Raw genomic sequence first — 8,781 nt, 5'->3', positions numbered from 1 at the left:
AACCACAGACTCCTTCTGCTGAAGTCCCCTATTACCCGGCTTCTGACCCATTCCACAACATAATTTGAGAAAGCAGTATAGACCAGGTATTTCATTGGAAGAAAGGAACAATTAAAAATAAAACATGGATAGTCAGTGAAATTGAGGACATTTTCAAGTTCTTCAAACATTACAAAAATGGTCAAACCAATGCAGGGGGAACTGGAGAATGTTTACATAAAATGAAATGATACCTCACAATTATAGCTACAGTTTGACCAAATGGACTACGGGGTCTGTGCATAACCATTCTTTTTGTCCTGGACATAAGGCTCTTTCCCCATGATAAAGATGTTATAATAGAAAAATTACATGAGAAGAAAGTTAAAAAAATTAAAAAGAGGTCTGGAAGATGTATGAGAGGAGTTAATTACATAGGATAAAATGAAGTCAGCAAGCAACAGATTTTGAAATTTGAAAGTTAACATAAGCCTGTATTATGGAAAGTCTTCTGGGTACCACTGATCTGTTACTTCTCCCATAGTCTCTGTTGAAGTCTAAGTGGATGGTAAATAATATAGTTACACAACCACATTTTTTCCTTTTTTTCCTCCCTTGTTAAGAACACTACTGGAAACTAACCATAGACTGAAGAGAGGGAAGGGTTTTCTCCAGAAGCCTTGTATAACTTTATCTGAGATTGCAGTAAAATAGTCAGCTGTGGTTTAGTTTGATCTACTTATCCATACTATCACCTGAAGGTTGAGCCTGCCCAGAGAGTAGAACAGATTTCATTTTCTGTGTGCTTGCAATAAATCTTGGATTTCATGAGCAGTAAATATTTGCAATAAATCTCATTTTATTTAAATTACATTGATCAGGTTGCTTTCTTTTTTTTTTTTTTATACAGCAAATCTCTGGCAAAGATGGGATTTTAGCAAAACACAAGTTCCCCCTTTGGGAAGAAACACAATGTATCATTTGGATTTCAATCAGAAAACATAAACCATTTAAGGTATTTCAAACAGATAGAATTTAATATAGGGAACTGATTGAACCAGTGATGAAAAAAAATAAGGAGCTGAACTGGAGATGGTGAGACATCCCAGAGATCAGCAACAAGAACAAGATGGCACTTCCCTAGGACTGGAGAAACACAGAGAAGAGGTGGTGTTCCCAAATCCACAAGCAGAGGTCACTGGGTACAAAATGGGGTGATAGTGGGCCTTCCCAAGGGAGCCATAAAGAGAGACATTTTCCAGCAGAATCTGGAACCACACAGGAGGCACAGGAATGCTGCCAGAGATGCTACCAAAAGCAAAGAAGAGAGAAGTCTTTTCTCCCTCTTCGGGTCTCCTTTATGCCAGTGTAGTCCATTGGTCAAACCTACAAAGATACTAGAAGGCTAGAGTCCTGAAAAATATAGTTTCTTGTAGTACAGAACAGGGCAGATAAATACAGAATATGGATCCGAAAGTAAGCAAGCCAAGATCTGCCCCAAGTGGGCTCCAAGAAACACTCTGTACCACATAATAAACACCCTGCAACAATTCTGGGTGGTCTGGGGGCATAATAACGGAACTTTAGTTTGTGTTATTCTCCTTATATTTTTCTTTTTACCCATTTCATTCTGATCCTCAGTATCCTCCCTTGGGGATTTCTGTAAGATCGTAAGTTACTTGAAATAATAAAACCAGCTGCATATATTATATTAAAGATACTAGAGGAAGAAGGAAAAGAGGGATGTACCTATATGAGCAACAGGCAGCAAAAGGGGAATAATTCTAAACACTATATAGAGAATAGAATACAGATATCTTAGGGAATCACTCACATGTTACTCAGTGTTGACATCCCAAGGAGAAAGCATGCCCTTAGGGAAAGTGGGTATGTGGCATCCCAATGAAGCCTAAAACCTAAGCACAAGATATCCCTGCCTTGGCAAAGGGTCCCATGCCCTAGACAGGGTCCGGATACAGCAAAGCTTTCAGACAAAAAGGGAAGTGCAAGCTGAAGTACCATGTGTATCAAAATGAGCCAACAATGGGGCGCCTGGGTGGCTCAGTCGGTTAAGCGTCCAACTTCAGCTCAGGTCACGATCTCGCGGTCCGTGAGTTCGAGCCCCGCATCGGGCTCTGGGCTGATGGCTCAGAGCCTGGAGCCTGCTTCCGATTCTGTGTCTCCCTCTCTCTCTGCCCCTCCCCCGTTCATGCTCTGTCTCTGTCTCAAAAATAAACGTTAAAAAAAATTTTTTTTAAATAAAAAAAAAAGGAGCCAACAAGCTTCAACTAATTCCCCATCCCAGCCTTCCCTACTCACTTATCTCAGTACCAGCAAGAAACAAATGGCACACTCAGAAAAGTTTAACTGAAAGAACTTAACAAGAGGGCTATTACTTAAATGCGAAGAGGATTAATGAAATCAACAAGGATGGCAGGGCATCTTGGAGAATGCCATTACATTCAAGGCCTGAAGGGAAAAAGGAAGAAAATATTGTTATCACAGCCCCATACAAGCTGAAACCACAGAGAAAAAGCTTTCCACCAAGTAGTTCTGATGCCTAGGGAAGCACACTCACTGTTCCAACAATGGTGAGAGACAAGAAAAAAGCAAAAGAAATAGATATACTAACTTTTTCTTTCCTTTTCAACTCTAGCTGGTACCTCTCTGGCTCAACCCATCTAGAAGTCAAAGAGCACAACACATAAGCCCAGCTATGACAATCTGCCCCTGTGCTCCAGGGCACAAAATGGACAGAGAAGGAGAGAAGGGCTAAAACTAGGAGAGTCTAAATAAAGAACAACCCAGAGAAAATTAGAATAATAATTCAAAAAGATACACACAACCCCTATATTTAGTGCAGCATTATTTACAATAGCCAACATATGGAAACAACCCAACTATATATATATAAAATATATATATATATAAAATATATATATAAAATATATATAAAATATACATAAAATATATATAAAATATATATAAAATATATATAAAAAATATATATCTATATATAATATATATATAGATAGTGGAATATTACTCAGACATAAAGAAGAATGCAATCTTGCAATCTTGCCATCTGCAACAACATGAATAGATCTAGAGGGTATTATGCTAAGTTAAATAAGTCAGTCAGAGAAAGACAAATACCATATGATTTCACTCACATGTGGAATTTAAGAGACAAAACAAATGGACAAAGGAAAAAAGAGACAAACCAAAAAGACTCTAAACTATAGAGACAAACTGATGGTTACCTAGGGGAAGTGAGTGAGGGATGGGTGAAATAGGTGAAGAGTATTAACAGTACACTTATGATGAGCAGTGAGTAATGTATAGAACCCTTGATTCATTATATTGTATACCTGAAACTAATATAACACTGTACACTAATTACACCTGATTTTTTATTTTTTTAAAGTGGAGGGAGGATAAAGAAAGAAAGAATAACCAACACTCAGCAGCTCCAGATTTTGTGGAGTCTGAGGTTTCTACAATTTGAGGGGCTTACCTAAAAAAATAACTACAAATATAGGGGCTTCGGTGTGTTTCAGTCAGTTAAGCATCCGACTTCAGCTCAGATCACGATCTCGTGGTCTGTGAGTTCGAGCCCCACGTAGGGCTCTGTGCTGATAGCTCAGAGCCTGGAGCCTGCTTCTGATTCTGTGTCTCCCTCTCTCTCTGCCCCTCCCCCCACTCATACTCTCTCTCTCTCTCTCTCTCTCTCAAAACAAACATAAGAATTTTTAAAAATTAAAAAAATAACAATATATAATTACAATACAAAATTTGGTATGGAAGTACATATTTGTTTCTATTGAGAAGAAAAATCACACAAAAACACAAAGTTTAGGGGCACCTGGGTGTCTCAGTTGGTTAAGCGTCTAACTCTTGATCTCAGCTCAGGTTTTGATCCCAGGGTCCTGAGTTTAAGCCCTTCATTGGGCTCCACGCTGGGTGTGAAGCAAACTTAAAAAATAATAATAAATATGGAGCACCTGGGCGGTTCAGTCAGTTAAGCAACTAACTCTTGGTTTTAGCTAAGGTTCATGAGTTCGAGCCTCGCATCAGGCTCTGTGCTGCCAGTGTGAAGCCTTCTTGAGATTCTCTCCTCCCCTTCTATCTCTCTGCCCCTCCCACGTTCTCTCTCTGTCTCTCTCTCTCTCTCTCTCTCTCAATAAACAAACAAACAAACTTAAAATTTTTAAATTTTTAAATAATAAATAAGAATTTTTTAAAAACCCAAAGCTTAAAATTTTTTTAGTGTTTATTTTTGAGAGAGAAACAGAGTGCAAGCAGGGGAGGGGCAGAGAGAGAGGGAGACACAGAATCTGAAGCAGGCTCCAGGCTCTGAGATGTCGGTGCAAAGCCTGACACGGGGTTCGAACCCACAAACTGCAAGATCATGACCTAAGCCAAAGTCGGACACTTAACCGACTAAGCCACCCAGGCGCCCCCGCCAAAAAAAAACCCCAAATTTTAATACCTAACAAATACTCAACTGTCAGAATCTGAAAAAAAGCATATTCTTATTAATTAATAACTGCCCTAAGATATTTTTGTAGTATTTACCTTCTCTGTAGTATTGGCTGCAATTTTTTTTATCATCTCTTTATGTAAGAACACTTTCTTTTTTTTTAATATGAAGTTTATTGTCAAATTGTTTTCCATACAACACCCAGTGCTCATCCCAACAGGTGCCCTCCTCAATGCCCATTACCCACCCTCCTGTCCCTCCCACCCCCCATCAACCTTCAGTTTATTCTGTTTTTAAGAGTCTCTTACAGTTTGGCTCTCTCCCTAACTTTTTTTTTTCCTTCTGCTCTCCCATGGTCTTCTGTTAAGTTTCTCAGGATCCACATAAGAGTGAAAACATATGGTATCTGTCTTTCTCTGTATGACTTCTTTCACTTAGCATAACACTCTCCAGTTTCATCCACGTTGCTATAAAAGGCCATTTCATTCTTTCTCATTGCCACATAGTATTCCATTGTGTATATAAACCACAATTTCTTTATCCATCCATCAGTTGATGGACATTTAGGCTCTTTCCATCATTTGGCTATTGTTGAAAGTGCTGCTATAAACATTGGGGTACAAGTGTCCTTATGCATCAGCACTCCTGTATCCCTTGGGTAAATTCCTAGCAGTGCTATTGCTGGGTCATAGGGTAGATCTATTTTTAATTTTTTGAGGAACCTCCACACTGTTTTCCAGAGTGGCTGCATCAGTTTACATTCCCCCCAACAGTGCAAGAGGATTCCCGTTTCTCCACATCCTCTCCAGCATCTATAGTCTCCTGATTTGTTCATTTTAGCCACTCCGATTGGCGTTAAGGTGATATCTGAGTGTGGTTTGGATTTGTATTTCCCTGATGAGGAGTGACATTGAGCATCTTTTCATGTGCCTGTTGGCCATCTGGATGTCTTCTTTAGAGAAGTGTCTATTCATGTTTTCTGCCCATTTCTTCACTGGATTATTTGTTTTTTGGGTGTGGAGTTTGGTGAGTTCTTTATAGATTTTGGATACTAGCCCTTTGTCTGATATGTCATTTGCAAATATCTTTTCTCATTCTGTTGGTTGCCTTTTAGTTTTGTTGATTGTTTCCTTTGCAGTGCAGAAGGTTTTTATCTTGATGATGTCCCAATAGTTCATTTTTTTGCTTTTAATTCCCTTGCCTTTGGAGATGTGTCAAGTAAGAAATTGCTGCAGCTGAGGTCAGAGAGGTTTTTTCCTGCTTTCTCCTCTAGGGTTTTGATGGTTTCCTATCTCACATTCAGGTCCTTTATCCATTTTGAGTTTATTTTTTGTGAATGGTGTAAGAAAGTGGTCTAGTTTCATTCTTCTGCATGTTGTTGTCCAGTTCTCCCAGCACCATTTGTTAAAAAGACTGTCTTTTTTCCGTTGGATATTCTTTCCTACACTTTCTAATATCCATTTTTACAATGAGAATAGAATGAAAATTTAATGTTTTCTGGAATCAAAAAAATTTTATTATTGATAACTGGGATGCATAAAATATGCAGCATTACAAAAATATGCTTTTGTTGTGTATAGTTCTGTTGTAAATTTGTGCCCTACAAACAGGAATTTTGATAAGTTCTATTTTGCATGATTACCATAAATTTTTAAAAATATATGCTGCTTTTTAATTTGCATATATTATCATTTGTATACATTATCAAATATATTCCCGGACAGCACAGCACTTCCATTGAAAATAGATTTTGATGAGAACCAAATTCTCCACTAACAATTAAACGCATCTGATGACTGAATGAATTTTCCAGAGATCAGCTTCCAGTTCCATGCATTGCATGCCTAGCTTTTACTCTACTATCCATATTTCTGTTTCCAGGAACCATAGAGGGCATTCATACACTGATGGCCAGCAGTGGCTTAACTACACAATAGTGATTGAAAAATCACATAGATATAACTCACTAAACCCAACTAAATATCATGAACTCAATTTTCCCTAAGCTGAATCTTATAAAATCCTGAAGCATGGTTAAAGGAAATACAGAACAATGAGGTTTGTCGACTTCCATTTCAACCAAGTTAAAATATACTCATGGTATAATTTTAAAAAATTATTACCTAACTCTTCTAGAAGCAATAACTAGAAAGTCTAGTTAGCAATAACTCACTCAGTGACAAGGAGTGCCCCTAGTGTCCAGATTGTGGTTTCTAAATACCATTTCTAAATAATAATAATAATAATAATAATAATAATAAAAATTAACGCTGAAATCCTCAGCAAGATGGCTGACTCCAGGTCTGGTGCAACAAATCAATATAAGCCTACAACATCCTGTCATACGAGAAAGCAAAGAAGCTATCCACATTCACTGAGGTCATGTCAAGAGATAATAGGAGCCAAGTGAAAGGGACTCCCACTGGCCAAAGATGAGATAGTTTGTGCATCAAAAAGTATAATAACTATAACGAATTAAATCAGATATGTTTTTTAAGAATCTATGAGGTCATACTGGTTTCCACAGTGGATGTAACAATTTACATTCTCACCAACAGAGTGCCAGGGTTCCTTTTTCTCCACATCCTACCCAAAACTTGTTATTTCTTGCCTTGTGCACTGAAACTAATGAACACAATGTGTCAAGTACACTCAAATAAAAAAAAATACAAACATACAATACATGTCACGCCAAGTTAAAAAAAATCTATGAGGTTATAATGATATATTTTTAAAAAATCAGTGGTTCCATTTGAAGGTTTATTAGGGCATGAACCTCTCATTCTAAGATTTTCTAAAGGGGGATAAATTATCCCACCGTTCGTGTACTAACTAGATTCTAGTGTAATCAAATAATTGATGAAAAGTAATTCTTCTCTATAGAAGAATTCCACTTAGTAATTACAAAAGGAATGATTAAATTAAAATATCTATCTTTTGTAGCCCCTAATGAAATAATAGCTATAGACAATGGTCATCCAGGGTTGCTAAAACCATCTGGGAAATGATGCATGGGTCAGGCTGAAAATATCTGAAACCTCCAGTCAATCTTAACATGACAAAAAATAAAATAAGATAAAATAAAATACAATGAAAAGAAAGTGTGTCAAGCATCAGATGCCTCTGATGTGATATAATAGTGAGTCCACAGCAACACTTATGAAATGTTGTACCAAAACATTGAATTTGAATATGATCAAGGATTTTAGCTACATGTAACTACCAGTTTACAGGAAATACACAAAGGAAATACACAGACAAACATGTCAAATGACACCACAGGGATGAAATCAGCTAATCCCAGAGTGTAGGATATGCTATAAGACACAAGATCCAGTTTCTTCAACAAATAAATGCATTAAAAAAGAGAAAGGGGGAGGAGAAAATTTATAGATTTAAAGAATTTTAGGAAACACCAAATGCAATACATGGACTTTATTTGAATTCTCATTCAAACAAGTCAGTTTAAAAAATGTTATGGAAAAATAAGGTAAACTTGGTGAATACTGAAAATGTATTTAATGATATTAAAGAAATAGTGTTTCATGTAGTGGTGGCATCTGCAGCAGCAGCAGAAAGAGTTTGGTTGGGGCCACGTCTCACACCATTTTGCCAGTACAGCCTAGCAAGAGGCCAGAAGGCAGAACTTACCTTTGAATCTGTGAATGAAGGCATTGAATGCATTTGTAAAATTATGAAGAGCATCCGAAGAGAATGAATCCCAACAGCCCCTCTATCACATATGATATCAGTCAGTTGATTTTATCGATGATCTGGCAGACCTCAGCTGCCTTGTTTGCAGAGCTAATACCCAGGCATGCCAACCTCACAACAAGGACTGGATTAAAGAGAAAATCTACATGCTCCCTTGTCGGCAGGTCCAACATGCCAGGAAATAGTTGAGTAGGAGGCATTGGGGGTTAGGGGTGGGCTTGGAACACAGGTATGTCCAGTGTGCTGCAGGGGAAGTTTTGTGTTCTAGGAATCCTGTTTCCATTGTGTACACTCTAGCCAGAATTGAATGTATTCGATGAAATGGGAGGACCTTGGTCAATCTGAAATCCCCATGGCCCCTTGCCCCCAACTTTTATTTAACATAAACCTTTTAATAATATAGACAGAAGTTGATTTTTGTCAGTGAATACTGGTTCCAGTCCTTGAAACTATTCATATCTGCTTTATAACATTCACCATACTAACCCTTGTTCAAGTTGGGGTGGTAGTAGTGACAGTTTCATTGTATCTTCAAGATCAGGTCTTAGTGAAAAACAAATGTTCTTTAAGGTTTTGTTTTTTTTTTTTTAAGAAGAAATCATGTT

At 37.6% G+C, this 8,781-nt stretch overlaps 1 pseudogene; it reads left to right on the top strand.

Annotated features, from left to right (window-relative positions):
• Nucleotides 1–1,071: 1,071 nt before the first annotated feature.
• On the top strand, nucleotides 1,072–8,361 carry LOC122231749 (annotated as a pseudogene).
• The last annotated feature ends 420 nt before the right edge of the window (nucleotides 8,362–8,781 follow it).

This window comes from Panthera tigris, chromosome D2, assembly GCF_018350195.1.
Source record: "Panthera tigris isolate Pti1 chromosome D2, P.tigris_Pti1_mat1.1, whole genome shotgun sequence".
NCBI lineage: Eukaryota > Metazoa > Chordata > Mammalia > Carnivora > Felidae > Panthera > Panthera tigris.
The sequence above is the reverse complement of the archived record's forward strand: the minus strand, read 5'-3'. Positions and strand labels throughout refer to the sequence as shown.